A 26994-nucleotide genomic window follows, 5' to 3' on the forward strand; every position below is an offset into this window, starting at 1 on the left:
GTGCCCGTCTGGAAAAATCGTGAAATTCAGATGTCTGAAAAGACTTGGGGTTAGGGGTGTGTTCAGCTTTCCTCTTGGCACCCAGGTAGGTGCACCCACACATGCGAGGTACTTTTGTAACCTGCACAAGTCACCTACCCTTGAAAAGGTCTGCCTGTGCTCTTTCAAAAAATGTATGCTTGCCATTCCTCACCACATTGGTTTTCCTGATTGACACATGCTAAGTGTGTCTGTTCAGCCCGTAAGCATAAAACTCCTTTGTACCATGGCTGTGTTTGGCTTCTGGTATTACTTGTTTTGTAAAACACTACAAAACATGTGTGCTTTCCTAACTGCAAGAGTCGGGGGAATGTAGCGGAGCATTGCTTTTCTCAAAATTCATAGAAGCCATTGCCGTACCAAGCCAACCATGTCCACCACATACCTTTTTTTTGGTCATTTTCCCGCTTTTCCCCCAATCTATAGCATTTTCCCCTACCTAGTTGTTGCCCGACCTACGCATATCACCCCTTCCTAAACTTGGAATTTTGTCTACTTTTCAGAAATGTATGCCTTTCTGTCCTCCAATTCGGCTTTCCTACCCTTTTCTTCTATTCCGTCCATGCATGTCCAATTGGCAAAAATGGCCAAAATCGCCTACCTCTTACAAAACCATTGATAACCACATCAAAATAATATTTTTTCATTTCAACTCAACCTGTTCTTGAAAGCCAGGAAATTGGGGGATTCAGCACAGCAAACCATTTGTTCCTAGCTCAGGTTTCTATGTACATCATTTTATTGGCATTTTTTGAAAAAACACAACATTTTTGCCCTTTTTGCTTATTTTCTCTCACCCCCATACAGCAACTTAGGATTCTGGGTGGCCTTATGACCCCCTGCATGTGGGGAAAAAAGGGGCCAAATTTGGCCGAGATATCTCATGTAACAAAAAAGTTACAAAGCATTGAATGGCGACATACCGAAATCACCAAAAAAGGCCTTGGCACTGGGGGGAAAACCCATGGCAGTTAAAAGGTTAAATGGTGTCTTTCCTTCTTGTTCCACACATTTTCTTCTTCTGCATCTTCCCCTTTACTTGTCTATAGTTTGGCATTGGTGGACCGTCTGTGTCCTGACGCCTTTGTCCTTTCTTTTGAGCTGTTTTCACAGTCAATCTCCCAGGTTCTTTTGATGCTTAGACCAGGAGTCCATTGTCTCTTTTTCCTTTTTCACAAGGAGTTAATTTTTACTCGAGTGTCTCTCTTTCAATAAATACATTGTTCAAATCAGTTCAGGGGATGTTTCAGCATGGGAACACATGGTTGGGGGAGTCTTTTGCAGACACAGCTCAGACCATCGTCTTTGTCGGGCTATCACTGGGTTTCTCTACGACCTCCCTCTTTTCTCACGCGGTTCAACGTTAATTGCCAAGGCATACAGGTCCCTTGAGGTATATCTGTAATATAAAACGGAATTAGTTTCTTTTGTACAATAAACATGTCTCTTCTATTTAACACATTTCCTACAAAGCCATTTCCTTAAAACCCCTCTTGTTCACATTGGCTCTCATACCCTACTTCCTAAAATATCACAAGACATTCCCTCTTATTGAACACCCGTGCCTCCTAGACAAAGCTACAAGACATTTTCATTTAAACATTTCCTTTTTATGGGTCATTCTTGCCTTACAAACAAAATACCCCCCATCCCTAGCTGTGTGTCAGCTGGCTAGAACCTGAGTTTGTTTTCAATAATATACATGTTGTCCTTCATGGGACACACTTTTCCCTTGAGGGTGACACATCCAAACCTAAGGAGACAAAAATAACAATCAAAGAAAGACGTCTTCTTCTTTTCTGGTCTTCTAGGCACGCCCGTAGCAGATGACAGAAGCGTCCTTGGGGAGTACCGTCGTCTGTAGAAAGTCAAAATAGGGACAAAAGACATTCGGACACTGGTAAGGGGTCAGGTTTTCTTCCCAACTTCAACCCTTTCTTCCTTTTCTGTGTTGTTGGCGGTGTGTTTCGGTGGGTGGCCAGAGCGAAATGTCTGAGCATTGTCTTCATTTTCAGACACTTTCAGAGACATTTCCCTCTGTCCACTCACCGAAACACATTGCCAACAACAGATGTCATACCTTCCCGCGTTCCCACAGGTGTCCCGATGAAAACGGTACCTCATATGTGTGGGTGCACATACCGGGGCGCAAAAGGAAAAGGGTAACCCACTGGTAACCCCAAGCCTTTCGGCACAGCACATTTTGTTCATGTGGGCAACCTACAAATAGGGGCCTAGGGTGTCGAAGCCAGCAAGGAAAACAGGGAACCTCATGCATTTCCCAAAAGAGGACAACCGTGGGAATGCACAGAGGTCTGACGTGCGCGAAGCGGCCCAGAATTTATCACCCAGAATCCCCGGCAAAGACTCACATGGGAGAAGGGCGCCCAAGGCCAGGGATATTACCGCCGACTTTGCTGGAGCCCTGGCTGCCTGTGTTACAGTTCCTCCCCACCAGGGAGTCCCAGCAGTGTGCCAATACCTCCCCTGAAGGGAAAAGCTGTAATGCAGCCCAGCCGCAACTCCATGACGGTTGGAGGTGATGTCCCTGACCTTGGACATCCATGTACCGTGTGGGTGTACTGTCCCCTAAGTGCAGCAGCAACTCCAGCGAGCCCAGCAGGGTCCCCATTCCTCCCCGGATGTGACATTTGTAACATAGCACAGACAGAGGTGGAGCCTGGGCTTGCAGATGGACAATCCACATGGGAGGGATCTGCTCCCAGGGAAACAACAATGTTCTCCTGGCATGGGGGGCAATTTGTGTCCTGCCCCTGCAATTGTGTCCCAGCCCATCAACATATCTGCCCAGACGCCCATTCCTACCCATACCACCAACAATCCAGCCTCAGTCTCACCCACCCCACTGACAGTGGGCCCGAACCATAGAATAATAAAAAAACAGTACTCACATATGTTGCAGCTGCTCACGTAGAAAAAGCTGTAAACAAAACAAAAAACATGTTACCTACGGTCACACTAGCAAAAACAAATAAATCATTTTCAAACAAGCCCCCCCCCCCCTGCAAGCCATCCCTGGTGATCTACTGAACCTCACCCCCCCAGTGAAACCCAATTTGCCCCTTCCTACGGACAGATATCTGCCTCCAGGCAGGCCTGCATGAGGTACCCCTGCCACCTATTTTGGGTGATGGGGAGAGGGCCCCCAAAAATGGTGGGACAGGCCCCCCAGTGGGTGGGGCAGTAAGGCTTGGGGACCCCAGGGCCAGATTGGCACACCAAAGTGCCCCTCTGCGCCAAGGCAGGTTTAGTAAACCAAGAAAATAATTCAAAATGGCAGGCTGCCCTTTAGCGGGGGCTTAGGGGCCCCCTACACCACTGGGGAATATTCTAATGTGAAGGGGGGTTCACCTCTCCACCCCCACCCCAATTGGAGGGGCGGCGCATCTCATGTAGAACTCCCCGGGGGCAGATAAGGGGGGGCTGTCCTGCACTCCTCCCTGGGCTCAGGCGTCCCTTCCTAGGAGCAGATATATGGTCCCAGGGAGGGCTGCATGACATGGCACCCACTCCATTGCGGGTGGGGGGGTCAACGCCCCATCCCATTAGAACATTCCCCAACCCTTTGGGGTGCCCCACAGCCCCCCCTAAAATGCGTTCCACCATCTTCACTTTTTTCCTTTGGTAACCCAACTCCTCTTGGCGAAGAGGGGCACATTGGTGTGCCAATCTGGCCCCTGGGTGCCCAAACCTTACTGCTCCACCCACTGGGGGGCCTGTCCCACAATTTTGGGGGGCCCTCTCCCCCCTCACCCCAAATGGGTAGCGGGGGCACCTCATGCAGGCCTCCCTGGGCCTCCAACAAACGGCTGCGTGAGGTACACCCACCCTCCATTTGGGGTGGTTGGGGAGAGGGCCCCAAAAACTTTGAGACAGGCCCCCCAGTGGGTGGGGCAGTAAAGTTTGGGTACCCTGGGGCCAGATTGGCACAAAAATGTGCCCCTCTGCAGCAAGGCAACTTTCGTAAACAAAAAAAAATGGAAAATGGTACACTACACTTTAGGGCGGGCTGAGGGGCACCCTAAACCGCCAGGTGATTTTATAATGTAATAGGGGTGACCCTCTCCCCCCACACCAAATGCAAGGGGGGCATCTCATTCAGCCCTCCCTGGGGGCAGATTAGAGGGGGGCATCTCATGCAGCCCTCCCTGGGGTCATGTGCCCCTTCCTAGGAGCAGATATCTGCCCCGAGGGAGGTCCATTTTCCCTTGGGGTGAGGGGGAGACGGCCACCCTCCTTTTCCGTAAAATAAATCCCTGGTGGCTAGTGGCCCCCCCACTCCCACCAAAAATGCCCTTTTGTTTTTTTTTTTCTTTTTCATTTTGCCCCCTTCACTGGGGGCGGATGATCAGCCATCGGCCCCCAGAGGGGGCCTAACCTGCAGGCCCCATCCTTTGGGGGGCCTGAACACTTATTCCTGGTGGCCCTCCCCCCTCCAATTGGATGGGGGGCCACCTCAGGCATAAATCTGCCCCCAGGTAGGGCTACAAGGGGTGGCCCCCCTTTCCACTTGGTGTGGGAGGGGGAAGGCCACCACCCTTTCAGAGGGGGCAAAAAAAATGCCAGGCCCCCTCCTCCACCCCATCCCCGTTCTATTTCATAATTTTTTTGCCCCCTTCCCTGGGGGCAGATGATCAGCCATCTGCCCCCAGAGTTGTACGCAAATGTATCCCTGGTGTCTAGTGGGCATTGCTGCCCGCGCATCGAGCGCAATGCTGTCACAAAGGGTGTCATTGGAAAGGGGAGAATCTCCCCTTTCCAACAACACCTCCCTCGATCTCCGGCTTGAAATACAGCCGGAGATCGAGGGGGAGAAAGGTGAAGGCTCACCTTCTATTTTCACCGCAGCAGCCCAAAATGGCTGCTGCAGTGAAAATTACTTTCACTTTCACATCAGCGCGCTTTACGCATGCCGATGTGAAACTGAAGGTAATCCAGCCCCCTGGCAGTGAGGGGCTTTGCAGGGATCACACAAAACGAAGTGCCGAAAAGGACGAGGTATCTCGTCCTTGGCAACAGGGAGGTAATCCCAAGGACGAGATACCTCGTCGATGGCACTAAAGAGGTTTAAAAAAGTAATATATATATATTAAATATATCTATATATATATATATATATGAAAACCACAACGCTCTAGTCGAACCACATTAAGATTAAAAAAGGTCAGTAGAAAGAATCTCTGTAGAAAAGGAAAACCTCTACAACATATGAAAATTGCCAACAAGTTTTTTAATGTTTTTTAGATTATTGACTAAAACAGGTCTACGAATTTCTTTTACCTTCATAGTTTTCAACTATATTCGGACACATCGGGATTGATATTGAACTCATTGTCAACTTACCAAAACAACGTACCGTCCTGAAGAGGGCTATAATGCAAACAGCGGAACACCAGGGAAGGTGTTGACGACATTTGTTCAGCCGAAACATATGTAGACATCCCACAGACACCCCAACAACGCTGTCTTTTTTCAAATGAACTTTCAGCTTATGCTGTACATTGACAGTATTCCCCTGCCATAATAGAATTTGGTAACAATTTTATGTTATTATGATAAAGCATGAATGTCACTTACTAACACAAGTCAGCACTGGCATAAGAATGCAATAATTCTGGACTGTTTCTTTCCTTAAACTTTAGTTTTAAAAATGTTTTAATGTTTGTGATGCCGTGCAGAAAGCACACATCATACGATTTTGTATTGAATTGAATGTCTATTAAAATGTGTTTTTCTAAATGATTACTTGTTTGGCACAACTATCTGGACAGATGAACTAGATAATCTATCCATTTGTTCTTCACCTCTGACCATTTCTAAAGGTATACTACGAGAGGGGTAATCAAGCAGTCTTGTTTCCTTGTTCTAAACTCCACATAAGTGGTCCCTATACTGCTTTATCCCCGTAAAACAAAAAATGTTGGGACCTACCCAGTACTTTTCTCCTATATGTATATATGCATGGGCAGAAGAAGAAAATGAAGGAGAGATTATATTTTGTTGGGGTGGGAGTTGCAGACAAGATATGAAATACGAAGAGACAATGGGCTAATGGGTTATCTCAAAGCTTGACCAACCTCTCGAGTCTCATAATGGCTGTGAAATTATCTAAGGCATACAGTTAGTTTAAAGCATATGGAGACAGGAAGTGGGGCTTAAATGAAAGAAGATAAAAGTAGTTTAGAGACAAACACTTGTTTTGTTTGTTTTAAAAATAACAATACATTAGTGTGTGATAAATTGTAAGATTGTGATAGGATGTTTTTTAGATAAGTATCAAGGAGGGTGGACATGGATATGATTGAAAGTAATTGTTTTAACAAAAAGGAACTTTAAAGACGGGAAGTGCAATGGAGGTGCTGAAATGAAGATGAGGTACCAACAACTGAATGCAGTAGGGGACAGCCCCCCCCCCCCACTTAAAGCCAGGCAGATAAATATGTATGGAATGATTTAGTATGGTAAATGTGTGAAAATAGACTCAAAGGGTTAATAGATATTAGTACCTTTAATAGTGTTATGTTTATAAGGTCGAAAATACTTTTATCATGGTTTAGTAAGTAGGCAAGGTACAGAATGCATAGTATAAAAATTGAGTAGGAAAATGATCTACATTTTTTCCTATACCCAGACAGAAAAGGACTCTGCCATTTATGTAACCAACAATGCGCCTTTAACTGACAATGCCTTTATATGAGTAAAATAAATGTATTAAATGAAGACTACCTGTAGACAGTGGCCGCATGAGCCAGCCCAGAGTTCAACAATTCAAGGAGGCCTTGCTGTGTAAGAATCAGATAGGCAGTGTAACGCTCACCTGATTCCCACGGAGGCGCTGATCCCGGCTGGGCTGCTATCGTTTCTTCAATTGAGAAGCGTAGAGCTCGGACGACTCTCAGGACTGGACTTCCTCTTATCGAATGTCTGACTTGCAGGGTAAGTTTTCTGCAGGTGGAAGAAAAAGGGTTAATCACCGTTTGATGGGATTCCTTCTCCCACCAATCGCCAGTTTCTCCCACAGCCTAGCTTTCTACTTGTCTCGGCGAGCTCTCACCTTAGGCGTATAAATGCTGAGCTCTCCATCCTGCGTCTGGTGCAGGGGTGCGTGGATTCCAGTTACGTCACTGGATGAGTTCAGTGTTGAGGCTCAAGTCTTTTGCGGCCTTAGTTGTGGCACTGGTGCTGGGATGCCGAAGAGCAATGCCGCCGTTACTGCGCGAGCGGATGCCTGTAAGTATACTGTAGTCTTTAGGCTTTAAAAGATGGGCACCTCAATAATGTCCCTTTTCCTTTGTTCCAGGCCTCGGGATGCTGTGGGCGTAGTTTTCCATTGCCGCTGCACGTGCCGATGCACGTAAGTATAATGTTCGTTGGCTGCTTTTAATGGCACCTCTAATAATGTCCTTTTTCTAGTTTTCAGGTGCCGGGATGCTGCGGGCTTCATATCCGTTGCCACTGCACGTGCCGATGCACGTAAGTATAATGATCGTTGGCCGCTTTTAATGGCACCTCAAATAATGTCTTTTTCCTGTTTTTCAGGTGCCGGGATGCTGAGGTTGATGCGGCCGCTACTGCGCGTGCAAAAACTGGTAAGTTAAGATGAATGCGACTGCCTTCACCCGAACCCCTTTTTAATTATGTCCTTTGCCTTTCAGGTGCAGAGAAGCTGCCGAAGAGAAGGCCGCGGTTAGCCCCATTGCAATCACGGATGGATCAGGTAAGCGGGCGCGGCTGCGAGCGAGTTGCACTTTTCTAACCTTATGTTTATTCTTTGCAGGTTTTGCCGGTGACTGGATTCCGGGATCTGGTAAGTATTGTTCTGTGTCTTTCTTCATCCACAGGTTGCTGCGCAGAAGCTGAAGATGACTCTGGACCTGGAATGCAGGAGCCGACTCGGTGAGCGTCCTGCTGCTGCTGCAGAATAACGCGAAGCACGCGTTTTCCATCGGGCGTGGTTTAAATAGCAGAGAAGTGCATCCAGTGTGTGTTCTTCAACCGGTTCCACCCAGGTAAGAAAAGAGTTCCTGAATGGAGGGAATAGTTCCTCCCAGCCCTGATGGCTGGGGACTTCAACCAGACTGGTTTGTTCTGGGTAAATATGCAGCATGGTCTGCCTCAGGTAAGTCCACCCAAGCATTATTACACTGTTTATCAACATGAGCCCGGCGCCTATGGCGCCGGGACTGAAACCCTTCATGAGCCTGGCGCCAAAGGCGCCAGGACACGGTCCAAAGGGCCCCTGTAGGGGTCTGCTGGGTCCGGAGTAGTGGAAGACGGGTCTGCTTCCGAGGGCGCTGGGCCAGTCCTGGCCCTTCGGGAGTAGCGCCCATGACAGGCAGTCTGAAACCAGACAGTTAATTGGGCTTGGTATGACATTCTAGCCAAGAAAAGCAGCTGGATGACCATATTTGGGGCAGTGCCACCGGGAAAAACACAGGATGTGTGCCAGCATGTATTTCATTTTGAAGGTTTAAACAGATAAGGAAAAATTGCTGTATGCGTGAATGTAGTCAGCGGAGAACTTTGCCTAGACATGTTTAGAAAAGGTGGGGGTTTGAATCCTCTTTCTCGGACAGATATAAAAAGAAGCTCCGTTTTCAGCATTGAGTCAGCTGGCAGAGGGGGTGTGTGTACTTGACAACGATGCTGTTTGTGGTCTGTGTCAGCCTGGCATGAAATAAAACCTGATCAACCTGACTCTGCCTCCTTGCCTGGTGCTTGAATTGCTTTTGCTGAAATGCCAGAGGGTCCCAGAGAGCAACAAAGGTCCCCAAAATATCCAGGAGGGCCTGACAGAATGTGAAAAAGAGCACGATCAAGGTCTTAACACTTCGAGAACACATGTGCTCCTGTTCAGTACAAATGTCCTAAAAATGGTGACATTCAGTAGCTAACTAGCGATATCTAAAAGTTTAGTTTTCTTTGCGTTATGTTTTAGTTGTTTTGAAAAATTAAATGCCAAATGTGAGGCTCATTCCTCCTGAAGAACTGTCAGTTAATATCGGACAGAGAAACACGTGTTGAGAACTACAATTTTTGTTGACAAATCCTTTTGAAATGAGGTTTGAGGACTCTAATTTTGTTGTCAAATTCTTTTGAAATGAGGATTACAACCTATTTTTATAAATCCTAGTGTAATTAAAGGCATTTCAAAATTGACAAAAGCTCTAAAGACAAATTCCTTATAAATATTTCTAACGACCTACTCTACCAACCATTCAAACGTATGTGACCAATAGAGTTAGGCACAACGTAAACGGTCTTCCACACCTTTTTTCAATTAAGACTACTAATCATTCTGATCATCCTCAGAATAAGGAGCCTTTGTGCAGCCCTACTCACAGTAGCAACAAATCCAAGTCAAAAGTCTTTAAATATATCAGGTTAGCCACAAGTTGTGCTCAGGCTGAATATTCTCTTTCACTTAGCACATTCCTGTTTTAGGATGATTCTGGCATAAATAGTACTAGACACCAAACCTTCATGGCTGAGGCGACTCCTCAAAGTCATGTTATTATGAAGAAGGACAATCAGTTGGACCAATTTGAGGGGAACATTACGGTTGAGCAATTTGGTCCACAACTTGCTTCTTATTACATAGTCAAAAGCCAATGTCATGTCTAGAGAAGCCATATAGATGGTACTGGCTTGGCTATGTTTGACATTGTGTAACAAATGTGCCATAATAGATGTATTTCGAGCTGTTCCCATATTCTTTCTGAAACCTACTTGAAAATGTGACAGAGCACCAGATAGGTTCAGTGCTTTTTTCAGATCTCTTAACAGTAGTGTTTCAAAGACCTTGCTCACAGAGTCGGTCAGGGCTATTGGCCTGTAATAGTGAGAGTGGCCCTTCTTGTAAATCAGTATAATGGTTGCCTGAGACCAGGAAGAAGGCATAATATGTAGTTTAAACATACCATCAAAATAAGCCAACAAATATAATGATCAAAAATGAGGATCCTGTTTTAGTATGAAAGGGGGGAGACCATCAGGGTCCATAGCCCTTGAAGGTCTCAGTTTGGTAATGGCCCACTTAAGATCCTCAGAGGTCCATGGGCACCCTCTGAACTGAAAGGTCCACCAGTAGGGTCCCAAACTCTGTCAAAGTCAGTGGGTAAATTAGATTTCTTGGTGAAGAAACTAACCCAAATGGATTCATGTTTAACATCTCCCATCATATGTTTCCCAGGCTCATAAATGTTGTTGATACACACCCAAAATTGCCTAGTATTAGAAGTTATTAGAAGTCTAAGCATAGATTGAATGTTTCTCATAAACATAAGGTGCTTTATGGATATCACAAAATGCCTGTGTTTTTGATAAATCCACTTTTTTTGAAATTTGTTAATCAGAGGATGGAAGGCACATAGCCCTTAAGCTGTTCATCTTTTTATGATTCTCATGCTTCAAGAGCATAATTCTTTTATCCAAATTGTAAGGATATTGCTTGTGGGTAGATGTGTCTTCGGTCAGGGATAGAGACTTTAGACAATTAACAATAATAATATCAAGCGGACCCGATCCCACACTTGTCGCCAGAGGTTCAGGATGTTGTAATTGATCACAAGTATCAAATGGGGCCCCAACATTCTTATGCATAAAATATATTCATTTTTTGCGCCTTGTCTTGTCCCACCTACAGGTTAGACCTCCTCTGTCAGAAACCACTGGAAACGAAGCAGGCCGTATCTCATGTATAGGAGTGGTTAATTGAAGTGAAAAATAGATAACAAGGTGGTCACCTCATAGAAGCATAAATTACCACTTTTAATTTTCAGATGGGAAATGTGTTTGTATAAGGAACCAGCAGCACAGTTTGCATTAAAATCACCCCAACTACAACTGTGTGGTCATGGCCCTCTATTAACCAGGCCTCAAATAAGTTCTTTAAAATTGCTGGAAATGCATCGATGGAATTCCTGGAGGGGTTCCAATATACATTTACAAGAAGGAGTTCTAGATTAATTTCCCTAATGGTCATTCGTACTGCCAATACTCCCTCTGCGGCAAACCAACGGTCCAAAGTTAGGTTTAGTGAATTATTAATGGCTATAGCGAAACCTCCACTCGGGCGTCCCCCGTCAGAATGGGTGGCCGATAGGGAGTAGGTTCGATAGCCTTCCAAAACAATATCAGAAAAATCCATGGTTTCCTGTAAAAGAAGAAAGTTGAAGCTTCTCAAGCTCATAGAGCTATTTCACAATGGATAAGGATTTGTATACGACATACATTCCATGAAGAAAACCCAAGTGTCTCAAGGTTAGGGCTGGTTCAGGCCTTGTCTAAGAGCTGCATAGGTTTGCAAAGCGGACTCTATCCAGGACCAGTCCTGAACCTCTTTAGGCAACATGATAGACTGTGTATTTGTCAGGATGGGTAATTCGGAATTGATCTCAATAAAAACAGTGGGTTTGGATGTCTCAGCATCTGGAATAGTAAATGACAAAAAGGCGTTGACTTCCTCATTGATTTAATTTTGAATAGGTCGTAGCCCAAGGAATGCAGATTACCTCTCTCTCCCCACATCATGTTTGCAAAAATCTGAGAGTGAAAATAAGATTGATTGATTGATTGATTGATTGATTTGTTTATTTATAGAGCGCCTTACACCAAGGCACTGTACAATAGAACAACTCATACAGTGAACAACAATAAACATTGGGAGCAAAATTACATAATGAATCATTTGACAACAAAACAGCGCAAAAAGCAATTAACTGAGAGGGAGGGGAAATGGAGAGGGAGTAGGATTGGTGAGGGGGAACAGAGAAGGATAGAACGAGTGAAGAATAGAAGGGTGGGAGAATGAAATGGGAGTGGGGAGAGAGGAGCTAGAAGAGGGAAAGAGGGGGGAGGAAGAGAGAACAGGGTAGGTCTTCAAGGAGGAGAGTGTAGGAGAAGGGATTTAAGGGAAGTGCGAAATGAGGGAAGGGTCGTGGAAGAGCGGATTGAGAGGGGGGGTGAGTTCCAGTGAAGAGGAGCAAGGAGTTGGAAGGAGCGGAACTGGGAGGAAGCACAGGGGGAAGGAGGTACAGTGAGGAGGAGATGGTCAGCAGAACGAAGTGAGCGAGAGGGGGAGTAAAAGGTGAGAAGGGAGGAGAGATAGGGAGGAGCAAGACCATGTAGGGATTTGAAAACAAGGCAGAGAAAGCAGAATTTTAACTGTAAGTGGAAAGGTAGCCAGCGAAGGTGAGAGAGCGAGGAGGAGATGGAATCACGGGAGGTAAGGAGACAAAGAGTACGAACAGCCGAGTGGTAAATGGATTTAAGGAGGGCAAGCTGGGATGCAGGAAGTCCAAAGAATAAGGGGGAGCAGTAGAATAGTCGGGAAAAGATGAGAGAGGAGGTAAGTAGTTTGGTTGCATGGAATGTGAGGGAGGGACGGATTTTGCGAATGTTGTATAGGTGGTAACGGCAGGAGCGAGAAGTAAGTGAAATGTGTTGTGAAAAGGTGAGAGAGGAGTCAAATATAACGCGTAGATTACGAGCATGGGAGGAGATAGGGAGGTTGGAGGGAGGAAAGTGGATGAATGGGGGGGGAGAGGGAGGAGGAAGTGAGTTAGAAGGGAAGAAAAGGACTTCGGTTTTATCAGTATTAAGAGAGAGGAAGCGGGAGGACATCCAGTTCTTGATAGCTGTGAGACAGGAGGAGAGTTTGAGATGGAGGTCAGGTGTGAAGGAGGAGAAAGAGAGAAAGAGTTGAGTATCATCAGCCTAGAAGTGATGGGAGATATGAAAGGAGGAGATAACAGGGGCGATGAGTGAGGTGTAGAGAGAGAAGAGGAAAGGACCATGTACGGAGCCTTGCGGAACACCGTATATGAGAGGGAAGGAAGAAGAGGTCTGACCCCCCCATGAAACGGTAAAGGAACGAGAAAAGAGGTAGGAAGAGAGCCATTTCAGAACAGGGCCTTTGAATCCGAAGGAGGAGAGAGTGTGTAGGAGGAGTGGGTGATCGACAGTGTCAAAAGCTGCAGAGAGATCAAGGAGAATAAGTATGGAAGATTGCTTGGCATGCCGAGCAGAGAGGAAAGAATTGAGGATAGAAGTGAGATGGGTTTCAGTGGAGTGTTTGGGTCAGAAGCCAGATTGGAAGGGAGGAAGGAGAGAGGAGGAAGAGACGAAAGAAGAGAGTTGAGAACAAGCGAGACGCTCAAGGAGTTTAGAAAGGAAAGGTAGAAGGGAGATAGGTCTGTAGTTAGAGGTGAGGAGTGGATCAGCAGAGGGTTTCTTTAGGATAGGAATAATCATTGCATGTTTGAAGGCTGAGGGAAAGGTAGAAGAGGAGAGGCAGGAGTTAAATAAAGTGGTAAGGTATGGGATAAGAAGAGGGTAGATTTTGGGGATGGAAACCGAGGGGAGAGGGTCAGAGGGAGCGGATGTGGGGTGGGCTTTGGTAAGAAGGGAGGAGACAACCGAAGCAGAAACAGATGAGAAGACAGACATAGTGGAAGAGGGAGGAGAGGGGGGAGGAGAAGAGAGGGAGCTAGAGGGGGGGTTAATTTTTTTGGCGGAGTGAGATCGTTTTGGAGGAAAAGAAGTTAGCAAAGTCAGAGGGAGAAAGCGTGGAGTTGGATGAGGGATCGGGAGTAGGAGGAGAGGGAAGACGGGTAAGAGTTTGAAAAATCCAACGAGGATGAGATGCTTGAGACTGGAGAAGGTTAGTGTAGTAAGAGGACTTGGTGGTTGCAAGACAAGAGTTGTAAAGAGCGTGGTAAGAGAAGTACGAGGTTCGATTAGAAAGCAAGGGAGTTTTGAGCCAGAGTCTCTCTAATCGCCTGAGAAGGTGTCGCATAGAGCGGAGATGGGAGGTAAGCCAAGGTTGAGAAGGTTTCCGAGTAGGGCGAAAGAGAGAAAGAGGGTAAAGTTGGTCATGAGCAGTGGAGATAGAGGATGAAAGGGAAGAGAGAGCATCATCAGCAGAGAGTAATGCAAAGTCTTGGTGATATGGGAGAGAAGAAGAGCAAGTGTCGAAGAAGAGGGTAGCGTCAAAGTCCCGGAGGTCACGACGTGAGTAGATTGGGGGAGAGGGATTAGTAGTAGTAGAGAGAGGGGAAAGGGAGAAAGAGAGTAGGGCATGGTCTGAGAGATAAACAGGGAGAGAGGAGATAAAGGAGGAGGGGTGGGAGGAGTAAAAGATGAGTTCAAGAGTGGAACCAGAGGAGTGAGTAGAGGGTGAAGGAAGGAGGGAGAGGAGATAGGAATCAAGGATGGAGAGGAGAGGAGAAGATTGTGGGGGAGAAGGCAGATGGATATTAAAGTCGCCAAGTACCACTAAAGGAGAGGCAGGTGGAGAAATAAGTGAGAGGAGGTGATCCAGATCATCAAGGAAGGAGGAGAGAGGACCAGGGGGTCGATAGACGACCAGGAAGGAAATAGGGTAGGGAGAAGAGAAGGACTTGTAGAGGAATTCAAAAGTAGAGAAAAAGGGGAGAGTTGGAGATGAAGAGGAGGAAATGAATTTAGGGTGGAATAAGAGACCAACGCCGCCACCTCGACCAGAGGTGCGAGGGGTATGGATGAAAGAGGAAGACAAGGTCGTTAAGGAAGCAGGTACAGAGGTGTTGTGAGGTGGAATCCATGTCTCAGGCAGAGGAAATGAAGATTGAGACGAAAGAAAAGATCAAGGGTAGCTGCGGTTTTGTTACAGATGGATCTGGCATTTCAGAGAGCAGTGTTTATGAGGGCAGACTGGTTGCAAGTGGGGGGGTAGAAAAGGTTAGGGCGATGAGAAAAGGAAGGAGGATGGGTAGGAGAGTGGGGGGGAAATAGTGGAGAGGACTAGGCATCAGGAGGAGCGAGTAGAATAGGAGGGAGAGGAGGAGATGGTAGGGGGGGAGAGGGAGGGAGAGTGAGGTGAGAAGGAGATAAGGAGGATCGCATACCAAGGACTTAGGTACAGACAGGTAGGTAGGAGCAGAATAGTAGGAACGGGAATGTAGAGGGTAGAGACCAGCGTGTTCTTTAAATAAAGGGGGGAAAGTAGAGGGCAATGTGGAATCAGGAGTGAGGAAAATTGGGAGGAAAAACAATATGAGGAGACCAGGTGAGGATGGGGTTGACGGTGGAATTCAAGTTGGAGGTGGGAGGGAGCCAGTGGGAGTCAAAAGAGTCAGAGGGTTCAGGAAGTCGAGACTGTGGATGGAGGAGTCCAGAGGTGCTTGAGACAGGACAATGTAGTTGCTCCAAGTTATCACCACAGAGGGAGCCAGAAAGATCCAAAAAGGTCAGATGGGGCAGGAACTCGATAGTGTAGATGGAGGGGTCAAGTGGTGCTTGATTTATGACAAAGTAGGTGTCCAAAGTTATCTCCGCACCGCCGAAGGTGGTGACAGGGTAGAGCTGAGAAGGCGTAGCAGCTGGATGACCATATTTGGGGCAGTGCCACCGGGAAAAACACAGGATGTGTGCCAGCATGTATTTCATTTTGAAGGTTTAAACAGATAAGGAAAAATTGCTGTATGCGTGAATGTAGTCAGCGGAGAACTTTGCCTAGACATGTTTAGAAAAGGTGGGGGTTTGAATCCTCTTTCTCGGACAGATATAAAAAGAAGCTCCGTTTTCAGCATTGAGTCAGCTGGCAGAGGGGGTGTGTGTACTTGACAACGATGCTGTTTGTGGTCTGTGTCAGCCTGGCATGAAATAAAACCTGATCAACCTGACTCTGCCTCCTTGCCTGGTGCTTGAATTGCTTTTGCTGAAATGCCAGAGGGTCCCAGAGAGCAACAAAGGTCCCCAGAATATCCAGGAGGGCCTGACAGAATGGAAGAGGTGAAAAAGAGCACGATCAAGGTCTTAACACTTCGAGAACACATGTGCTCCTGTTCAGTACAAATGTCCTAAAAATTGTGACATTCAGTAGCTAACTAGCGATATCTAAAAGTTTAGTTTTCTTTGCGTTATGTTTTAGTTGTTTTGAAATATTAAATGCCAAATGTGAGGCTCATTCCTCCTGAAGAACTGTCAGTTAATATCGGACAGAGAAACACGTGTTGAGAACTACAATTTTTGTTGACAAATCCTTTTGAAATGAGGTTTGAGGACTCTAATTTTGTTGTCAAATTCTTTTGAAATGAGGATTACAACCTATTTTTATAAATCCTAGTGTAATTAAAGGCATTTCAAAATTGACAAAAGCTCTAAAGACAAATTCCTTATAAATATTTCTAACGACCTACTCTACCAACCATTCAAACGTATGTGACCAATAGAGTTAGGCACAACGTAAACGGTCTTCCACACCTTTTTTCAATTAAGACTACTAATCATTCTGATCATCCTCAGAATAAGGAGCCTTTGTGCAGCCCTACTCACAGTAGCAACAAATCCAAGTCAAAAGTCTTTAAATATATCAGGTTAGCCACAAGTTGTGCTCAGGCTGAATATTCTCTTTCACTTAGCACATTCCTGTTTTAGGATGATTCTGGCATAAATAGTACTAGACACCAAACCTTCATGGCTGAGGCGACTCCTCAAAGTCATGTTATTATGAAGAAGGACAATCAGTTGGACCAATTTGAGGGGAACATTACGGTTGAGCAATTTGGTCCACAACTTGCTTCTTATTACATAGTCAAAAGCCAATGTCATGTCTAGAGAAGCCATATAGATGGTACTGGCTTGGCTATGTTTGACATTGTGTAACAAATGTGCCATAATAGATGTATTTCGAGCTGTTCCCATATTCTTTCTGAAACCTACTTGAAAATGTGACAGAGCACCAGATAGGTTCAGTGCTTTTTTCAGATCTCTTAACAGTAGTGTTTCAAAGACCTTGCTCACAGAGTCGGTCAGGGCTATTGGCCTGTAATAGTGAGAGTGGCCCTTCTTGTAAATCAGTATAATGGTTGCCTGAGACCAGGAAGAAGGCATAATATGTAGTTTAAACATACCATCAAAATAAGCCAACAAATATAATGATCAAAAATGAGGATCCTGTTTTAGTATGAAAGGGGGGAGACCATCAGGGTCCATAGCCCTTGAAGGTCTCAGTTTGGTAATGGCCCACTTAAGATCCTCAGAGGTCCATGGGCACCCTCTGAACTGAAAGGTCCACCAGTAGGGTCCCAAACTCTGTCAAAGTCAGTGGGTAAATTAGATTTCTTGGTGAAGAAACTAACCCAAATGGATTCATGTTTAACATCTCCCATCATATGTTTCCCAGGCTCATAAATGTTGTTGATACACACCCAAAATTGCCTAGTATTAGAAGTTATTAGAAGTCTAAGCATAGATTGAATGTTTCTCATAAACATAAGGTGCTTTATGGATATCACAAAATGCCTGTGTTTTTGATAAATCCACTTTTTTTGAAATTTGTTAATCAGAGGATGGAAGGCACATAGCCCTTAAGCTGTTCATCTTTTTATGATTCTCATGCTTCAAGAGCATAATTCTTTTATCCAAATTGTAAGGATATTGCTTGTGGGTAGATGTGTCTTCGGTCAGGGATAGAGACTTTAGACAATTAACAATAATAATATCAAGCGGACCCGATCCCACACTTGTCGCCAGAGGTTCAGGATGTTGTAATTGATCACAAGTATCAAATGGGGCCCCAACATTCTTATGCATAAAATATATTCATTTTTTGCGCCTTGTCTTGTCCCACCTACAGGTTAGACCTCCTCTGTCAGAAACCACTGGAAACGAAGCAGGCCGTATCTCATGTATAGGAGTGGTTAATTGAAGTGAAAAATAGATAACAAGGTGGTCACCTCATAGAAGCATAAATTACCACTTTTAATTTTCAGATGGGAAATGTGTTTGTATAAGGAACCAGCAGCACAGTTTGCATTAAAATCACCCCAACTACAACTGTGTGGTCATGGCCCTCTATTAACCAGGCCTCAAATAAGTTCTTTAAAATTGCTGGAAATGCATCGATGGAATTCCTGGAGGGGTTCCAATATACATTTACAAGAAGGAGTTCTAGATTAATTTCCCTAATGGTCATTCGTACTGCCAATACTCCCTCTGCGGCAAACCAACGGTCCAAAGTTAGGTTTAGTGAATTATTAATGGCTATAGCGAAACCTCCACTCGGGCGTCCCCCGTCAGAATGGGTGGCCGATAGGGAGTAGGTTCGATAGCCTTCCAAAACAATATCAGAAAAATCCATGGTTTCCTGTAAAAGAAGAAAGTTGAAGCTTCTCAAGCTCATAGAGCTATTTCACAATGGATAAGGATTTGTATACGACATACATTCCATGAAGAAAACCCAAGTGTCTCAAGGTTAGGGCTGGTTCAGGCCTTGTCTAAGAGCTGCATAGGTTTGCAAAGCGGACTCTATCCAGGACCAGTCCTGAACCTCTTTAGGCAACATGATAGACTGTGTATTTGTCAGGATGGGTAATTCGGAATTGATCTCAATAAAAACAGTGGGTTTGGATGTCTCAGCATCTGGAATAGTAAATGACAAAAAGGCGTTGACTTCCTCATTGATTTAATTTTGAATAGGTCGTAGCCCAAGGAATGCAGATTACCTCTCTCTCCCCACATCATGTTTGCAAAAATCTGAGAGTGAAAATAAGATTGATTGATTGATTGATTGATTTGTTTATTTATAGAGCGCCTTACACCAAGGCACTGTACAATAGAACAACTCATACAGTGAACAACAATAAACATTGGGAGCAAAATTACATAATGAATCATTTGACAACAAAACAGCGCAAAAAGCAATTAACTGAGAGGGAGGGGAAATGGAGAGGGAGTAGGATTGGTGAGGGGGAACAGAGAAGGATAGAACGAGTGAAGAATAGAAGGGTGGGAGAATGAAATGGGAGTGGGGAGAGAGGAGCTAGAAGAGGGAAAGAGGGGGGAGGAAGAGAGAACAGGGTAGGTCTTCAAGGAGGAGAGTGTAGGAGAAGGGATTTAAGGGAAGTGCGAAATGAGGGAAGGGTCGTGGAAGAGCGGATTGAGAGGGGGGGTGAGTTCCAGTGAAGAGGAGCAAGGAGTTGGAAGGAGCGGAACCGGGAGGAAGCACAGGGGGAAGGAGGTACAGTGAGGAGGAGATGGTCAGCAGAACGAAGTGAGCGAGAGGGGGAGTAAAAGGTGAGAAGGGAGGAGAGATAGGGAGGAGCAAGACCATGTAGGGATTTGAAAACAAGGCAGAGAAAGCAGAATTTTAACTGTAAGTGGAAAGGTAGCCAGCGAAGGTGAGAGAGCGAGGAGGAGATGGAATCACGGGAGGTAAGGAGACAAAGAGTACGAACAGCCGAGTGGTAAATGGATTTAAGGAGGGCAAGCTGGGATGCAGGAAGTCCAAAGAATAAGGGGGAGCAGTAGAATAGTCGGGAAAAGATGAGAGAGGAGGTAAGTAGTTTGGTTGCATGGAATGTGAGGGAGGGACGGATTTTGCGAATGTTGTATAGGTGGTAACGGCAGGAGCGAGAAGTAAGTGAAATGTGTTGTGAAAAGGTGAGAGAGGAGTCAAATATAACGCGTAGATTACGAGCATGGGAGGAGATAGGGAGGTTGGAGGGAGGAAAGTGGATGAATGGGGGGGGAGAGGGAGGAGGAAGTGAGTTAGAAGGGAAGAAAAGGACTTCGGTTTTATCAGTATTAAGAGAGAGGAAGCGGGAGGACATCCAGTTCTTGATAGCTGTGAGACAGGAGGAGAGTTTGAGATGGAGGTCAGGTGTGAAGGAGGAGAAAGAGAGAAAGAGTTGAGTATCATCAGCCTAGAAGTGATGGGAGATATGAAAGGAGGAGATAACAGGGGCGATGAGTGAGGTGTAGAGAGAGAAGAGGAAAGGACCATGTACGGAGCCTTGCGGAACACCGTATATGAGAGGGAAGGAAGAAGAGGTCTGACCCCCCCATGAAACGGTAAAGGAACGAGAAAAGAGGTAGGAAGAGAGCCATTTCAGAACAGGGCCTTTGAATCCGAAGGAGGAGAGAGTGTGTAGGAGGAGTGGGTGATCGACAGTGTCAAAAGCTGCAGAGAGATCAAGGAGAATAAGTATGGAAGATTGCTTGGCATGCCGAGCAGAGAGGAAAGAATTGAGGATAGAAGTGAGATGGGTTTCAGTGGAGTGTTTGGGTCAGAAGCCAGATTGGAAGGGAGGAAGGAGAGAGGAGGAAGAGACGAAAGAAGAGAGTTGAGAACAAGCGAGACGCTCAAGGAGTTTAGAAAGGAAAGGTAGAAGGGAGATAGGTCTGTAGTTAGAGGTGAGGAGTGGATCAGCAGAGGGTTTCTTTAGGATAGGAATAATCATTGCATGTTTGAAGGCTGAGGGAAAGGTAGAAGAGGAGAGGCAGGAGTTAAATAAAGTGGTAAGGTATGGGATAAGAAGAGGGTAGATTTTGGGGATGGAAACCGAGGGGAGAGGGTCAGAGGGAGCGGATGTGGGGTGGGCTTTGGTAAGAAGGGAGGAGACAACCGAAGCAGAAACAGATGAGAAGACAGACATAGTGGAAGAGGGAGGAGAGGGGGGAGGAGAAGAGAGGGAGCTAGAGGGGGGGTTAATTTTTTGGCGGAGTGAGATCGTTTTGGAGGAAAAGAAGTTAGCAAAGTCAGAGGGAGAAAGCGTGGAGTTGGATGAGGGATCGGGAGTAGGAGGAGAGGGAAGACGGGTAAGAGTTTGAAAAATCCAACGAGGATGAGATGCTTGAGACTGGAGAAGGTTAGTGTAGTAAGAGGACTTGGTGGTTGCAAGACAAGAGTTGTAAAGAGCGTGGTAAGAGAAGTACGAGGTTCGATTAGAAAGCAAGGGAGTTTTGAGCCAGAGTCTCTCTAATCGCCTGAGAAGGTGTCGCATAGAGCGGAGATGGGAGGTAAGCCAAGGTTGAGAAGGTTTCCGAGTAGGGCGAAAGAGAGAAAGAGGGTAAAGTTGGTCATGAGCAGTGGAGATAGAGGATGAAAGGGAAGAGAGAGCATCATCAGCAGAGAGTAATGCAAAGTCTTGGTGATATGGGAGAGAAGAAGAGCAAGTGTCGAAGAAGAGGGTAGCGTCAAAGTCCCGGAGGTCACGACGTGAGTAGATTGGGGGAGAGGGATTAGTAGTAGTAGAGAGAGGGGAAAGGGAGAAAGAGAGTAGGGCATGGTCTGAGAGATAAACAGGGAGAGAGGAGATAAAGGAGGAGGGGTGGGAGGAGTAAAAGATGAGTTCAAGAGTGGAACCAGAGGAGTGAGTAGAGGGTGAAGGAAGGAGGGAGAGGAGATAGGAATCAAGGATGGAGAGGAGAGGAGAAGATTGTGGGGGAGAAGGCAGATGGATATTAAAGTCGCCAAGTACCACTAAAGGAGAGGCAGGTGGAGAAATAAGTGAGAGGAGGTGATCCAGATCATCAAGGAAGGAGGAGAGAGGACCAGGGGGTCGATAGACGACCAGGAAGGAAATAAGGTAGGGAGAAGAGAAGGACTTGTAGAGGAATTCAAAAGTAGAGAAAAAGGGGAGAGTTGGAGATGAAGAGGAGGAAATGAATTTAGGGTGGAATAAGAGACCAACGCCGCCACCTCGACCAGAGGTGCGAGGGGTATGGATGAAAGAGGAAGACAAGGTCGTTAAGGAAGCAGGTACAGAGGTGTTGTGAGGTGGAATCCATGTCTCAGGCAGAGGAAATGAAGATTGAGACGAAAGAAAAGATCAAGGGTAGCTGCGGTTTTGTTACAGATGGATCTGGCATTTCAGAGAGCAGTGTTTATGAGGGCAGACTGGTTGCAAGTGGGGGGGTAGAAAAGGTTAGGGCGATGAGAAAAGGAAGGAGGATGGGTAGGAGAGTGGGGGGGAAATAGTGGAGAGGACTAGGCATCAGGAGGAGCGAGTAGAATAGGAGGGAGAGGAGGAGATGGTAGGGGGGGAGAGGGAGGGAGAGTGAGGTGAGAAGGAGATAAGGAGGATCGCATACCAAGGACTTAGGTACAGACAGGTAGGTAGGAGCAGAATAGTAGGAACGGGAATGTAGAGGGTAGAGACCAGCGTGTTCTTTAAATAAAGGGGGGAAAGTAGAGGGCAATGTGGAATCAGGAGTGAGGAAAATTGGGAGGAAAAACAATATGAGGAGACCAGGTGAGGATGGGGTTGACGGTGGAATTCAAGTTGGAGGTGGGAGGGAGCCAGTGGGAGTCAAAAGAGTCAGAGGGTTCAGGAAGTCGAGACTGTGGATGGAGGAGTCCAGAGGTGCTTGAGACAGGACAATGTAGTTGCTCCAAGTTATCACCACAGAGGGAGCCAGAAAGATCCAAAAAGGTCAGATGGGGCAGGAACTCGATAGTGTAGATGGAGGGGTCAAGTGGTGCTTGATTTATGACAAAGTAGGTGTCCAAAGTTATCTCCGCACCGCCGAAGGTGGTGACAGGGTAGAGCTGAGAAGGCGTAGCAGCTGGATGACCATATTTGGGGCAGTGCCACCGGGAAAAACACAGGATGTGTGCCAGCATGTATTTCATTTTGAAGGTTTAAACAGATAAGGAAAAATTGCTGTATGCGTGAATGTAGTCAGCGGAGAACTTTGCCTAGACATGTTTAGAAAAGGTGGGGGTTTGAATCCTCTTTCTCGGACAGATATAAAAAGAAGCTCCGTTTTCAGCATTGAGTCAGCTGGCAGAGGGGGTGTGTGTACTTGACAACGATGCTGTTTGTGGTCTGTGTCAGCCTGGCATGAAATAAAACCTGATCAACCTGACTCTGCCTCCTTGCCTGGTGCTTGAATTGCTTTTGCTGAAATGCCAGAGGGTCCCAGAGAGCAACAAAGGTCCCCAGAATATCCAGGAGGGCCTGACAGAATGGAAGAGGTGAAAAAGAGCACGATCAAGGTCTTAACACTTCGAGAACACATGTGCTCCTGTTCAGTACAAATGTCCTAAAAATTGTGACATTCAGTAGCTAACTAGCGATATCTAAAAGTTTAGTTTTCTTTGGGTTATGTTTTAGTTGTTTTGAAATATTAAATGCCAAATGTGAGGCTCATTCCTCCTGAAGAACTGTCAGTTAATATCGGACAGAGAAACACGTGTTGAGAACTACAATTTTTGTTGACAAATCCTTTTGAAATGAGGTTTGAGGACTCTAATTTTGTTGTCAAATTCTTTTGAAATGAGGATTACAACCTATTTTTATAAATCCTAGTGTAATTAAAGGCATTTCAAAATTGACAAAAGCTCTAAAGACAAATTCCTTATAAATATTTCTAACGACCTACTCTACCAACCATTCAAACGTATGTGACCAATAGAGTTAGGCACAACGTAAACGGTCTTCCACACCTTTTTTCAATTAAGACTACTAATCATTCTGATCATCCTCAGAATAAGGAGCCTTTGTGCAGCCCTACTCACAGTAGCAACAAATCCAAGTCAAAAGTCTTTAAATATATCAGGTTAGCCACAAGTTGTGCTCAGGCTGAATATTCTCTTTCACTTAGCACATTCCTGTTTTAGGATGATTCTGGCATAAATAGTACTAGACACCAAACCTTCATGGCTGAGGCGACTCCTCAAAGTCATGTTATTATGAAGAAGGACAATCAGTTGGACCAATTTGAGGGGAACATTACGGTTGAGCAATTTGGTCCACAACTTGCTTCTTATTACATAGTCAAAAGCCAATGTCATGTCTAGAGAAGCCATATAGATGGTACTGGCTTGGCTATGTTTGACATTGTGTAACAAATGTGCCATAATAGATGTATTTCGAGCTGTTCCCATATTCTTTCTGAAACCTACTTGAAAATGTGACAGAGCACCAGATAGGTTCAGTGCTTTTTTCAGATCTCTTAACAGTAGTGTTTCAAAGACCTTGCTCACAGAGTCGGTCAGGGCTATTGGCCTGTAATAGTGAGAGTGGCCCTTCTTGTAAATCAGTATAATGGTTGCCTGAGACCAGGAAGAAGGCATAATATGTAGTTTAAACATACCATCAAAATAAGCCAACAAATATAATGATCAAAAATGAGGATCCTGTTTTAGTATGAAAGGGGGGAGACCATCAGGGTCCATAGCCCTTGAAGGTCTCAGTTTGGTAATGGCCCACTTAAGATCCTCAGAGGTCCATGGGCACCCTCTGAACTGAAAGGTCCACCAGTAGGGTCCCAAACTCTGTCAAAGTCAGTGGGTAAATTAGATTTCTTGGTGAAGAAACTAACCCAAATGGATTCATGTTTAACATCTCCCATCATATGTTTCCCAGGCTCATAAATGTTGTTGATACACACCCAAAATTGCCTAGTATTAGAAGTTATTAGAAGTCTAAGCATAGATTGAATGTTTCTCATAAACATAAGGTGCTTTATGGATATCACAAAATGCCTGTGTTTTTGATAAATCCACTTTTTTTGAAATTTGTTAATCAGAGGATGGAAGGCACATAGCCCTTAAGCTGTTCATCTTTTTATGATTCTCATGCTTCAAGAGCATAATTCTTTTATCCAAATTGTAAGGATATTGCTTGTGGGTAGATGTGTCTTCGGTCAGGGTTAGAGACTTTAGACAATTAACAATAAAAATATCAAGCGGACCCGATCCCACACTTGTCGCCAGAGGTTCAGGATGTTGTAATTGATCACAAGTATCAAATGGGGCCCCAACATTCTTATGCATAAAATATATTCATTTTTTGCGCCTTGTCTTGTCCCACCTACAGGTTAGACCTCCTCTGTCAGAAACCACTGGAAACGAAGCAGGCCGTATCTCATGTATAGGAGTGGTTAATTGAAGTGAAAAATAGATAACAAGGTGGTCACCTCATAGAAGCATAAATTACCACTTTTAATTTTCAGATGGGAAATGTGTTTGTATAAGGAACCAGCAGCACAGTTTGCATTAAAATCACCCCAACTACAACTGTGTGGTCATGGCCCTCTATTAACAAGGCCTCAAATAAGTTCTTTAAAATTGCTGGAAATGCATCGATGGAATTCCTGGAGGGGTTCCAATATACATTTACAAGAAGGAGTTCTAGATTAATTTCCCTAATGGTCATTCGTACTGCCAATACTCCCTCTGCGGCAAACCAACGGTCCAAAGTTAGGTTTAGTGAATTATTAATGGCTATAGCGAAACCTCCACTCGGGCGTCCCCCGTCAGAATGGGTGGCCGATAGGGAGTAGGTTCGATAGCCTTCCAAAACAATATCAGAAAAATCCATGGTTTCCTGTAAAAGAAGAAAGTTGAAGCTTCTCAAGCTCATAGAGCCATTTCACAATGGATAAGGATTTGTATACGACATACATTCCATGAAGAAAACCCAAGTGTCTCAAGGTTAGGGCTGGTTCAGGCCTTGTCTAAGAGCTGCATAGGTTTGCAAAGCGGACTCTATCCAGGACCAGTCCTGAACCTCTTTAGGCAACATGATAGACTGTGTATTTGTCAGGATGGGTAATTCGGAATTGATCTCAATAAAAACAGTGGGTTTGGATGTCTCAGCATCTGGAATAGTAAATGACAAAAAGGCGTTGACTTCCTCATTGATTTAATTTTGAATAGGTCGTAGCCCAAGGAATGCAGATTACCTCTCTCTCCCCACATCATGTTTGCAAAAATCTGAGAGTGAAAATAAGATTGATTGATTGATTGATTGATTTGTTTATTTATAGAGCGCCTTACACCAAGGCACTGTACAATAGAACAACTCATACAGTGAACAACAATAAACATTGGGAGCAAAATTACATAATGAATCATTCGACAACAAAACAGCGCAAAAAGCAATTAACTGAGAGGGAGGGGAAATGGAGAGGGAGTAGGATTGGTGAGGGGGAACAGAGAAGGATAGAACGAGTGAAGAATAGAAGGGTGGGAGAATGAAATGGGAGTGGGGAGAGAGGAGCTAGAAGAGGGAAAGAGGGGGGAGGAAGAGAGAACAGGGTAGGTCTTCAAGGAGGAGAGTGGAGGAGAAGGGATTTAAGGGAAGTGCGAAATGAGGGAAGGGTCGTGGAAGAGCGGATTGAGAGGGGGGGTGAGTTCCAGTGAAGAGGAGCAAGGAGTTGGAAGGAGCGGAACCGGGAGGAAGCACAGGGGGAAGGAGGTACAGTGAGGAGGAAATGGTCAGCAGAACGAAGTGAGCGAGAGGGGGAGTAAAAGGTGAGAAGGGAGGAGAGATAGGGAGGAGCAAGACCATGTAGGGATTTGAAAACAAGGCAGAGAAAGCAGAATTTTAACTGTAAGTGGAAAGGTAGCCAGCAAAGGTGAGAGAGCGAGGAGGAGTACGAACAGCCGAGTGGTAAATGGATTTAAGGAGGGCAAGCTGGGATGCAGGAAGTCCAAAGAATAAGGGGGAGCAGTAGAATAGTCGGGAAAAGATGAGAGAGGAGGTAAGTAGTTTGGTTGCATGGAATGTGAGGGAGGGACGGATTTTGCGAATGTTGCATCGGTGGTAACGGCAGGAGCGAGAAGTAAGTGAAATGTGTTGTGAAAAGGTGAGAGAGGAGTCAAATATAACGCGTAGATTACGAGCATGGGAGGAGATAGGGAGGTTGGAGGGAGGAAAGTGGATGAATGGGGGGGGAGAAGGAGGAGGAAGTGAGTTAGAAGGGAAGAAAAGGACTTCGGTTTTATCAGTATTAAGAGAGAGGAAGCGGGAGGACATCCAGTTCTTGATAGCTGTGAGACAGGAGGAGAGTTTGAGATGGAGGTCAGGTGTGAAGGAGGAGAAAGAGAGAAAGAGTTGAGTATCATCAGCCTAGAAGTGATGGGAGATATGAAAGGAGGAGATAACAGGGGCGATGAGTGAGGTGTAGAGAGAGAAGAGGAAAGGACCATGTACGGAGCCTTGCGGAACACCGTATATGAGAGGGAAGGAAGAAGAGGTCTGACCCCCCCATGAAACGGTAAAGGAACGAGAAAAGAGGTAGGAAGAGAGCCATTTCAGAACAGGGCCTTTGAATCCGAAGGAGGAGAGAGTGTGTAGGAGGAGTGGGTGATCGACAGTGTCAAAAGCTGCAGAGAGATCAAGGAGAATAAGTATGGAAGATTGCTTGGCATGCCGA

General features: G+C 45.4%; 1 long non-coding RNA gene across 1 annotated transcript in view; it reads right to left on the reverse strand.

Moving 5' to 3' along the window:
• Window positions 1-440: 440 nt before the first annotated feature.
• The window catches only part of LOC138569795 (uncharacterized), a 172083-nt gene continuing 145529 nt past the window's right edge, over window positions 441-26994 (reverse strand). Inside the window, exons 4-5 of the long non-coding RNA XR_011303332.1 lie at window positions 2952-2980; window positions 441-1438 (exon numbers count right to left, since the gene is read on the reverse strand). This is a non-coding gene — a long non-coding RNA (uncharacterized lncRNA). The remainder of the gene's footprint in view (window positions 1439-2951; window positions 2981-26994) is intronic.

This window comes from Ambystoma mexicanum, chromosome 2q, assembly GCF_040938575.1.
Source record: "Ambystoma mexicanum isolate Mex_15411 chromosome 2q, UKY_AmexF1_1, whole genome shotgun sequence".
Classification (NCBI taxonomy): Eukaryota; Metazoa; Chordata; class Amphibia; order Caudata; family Ambystomatidae; genus Ambystoma; species Ambystoma mexicanum.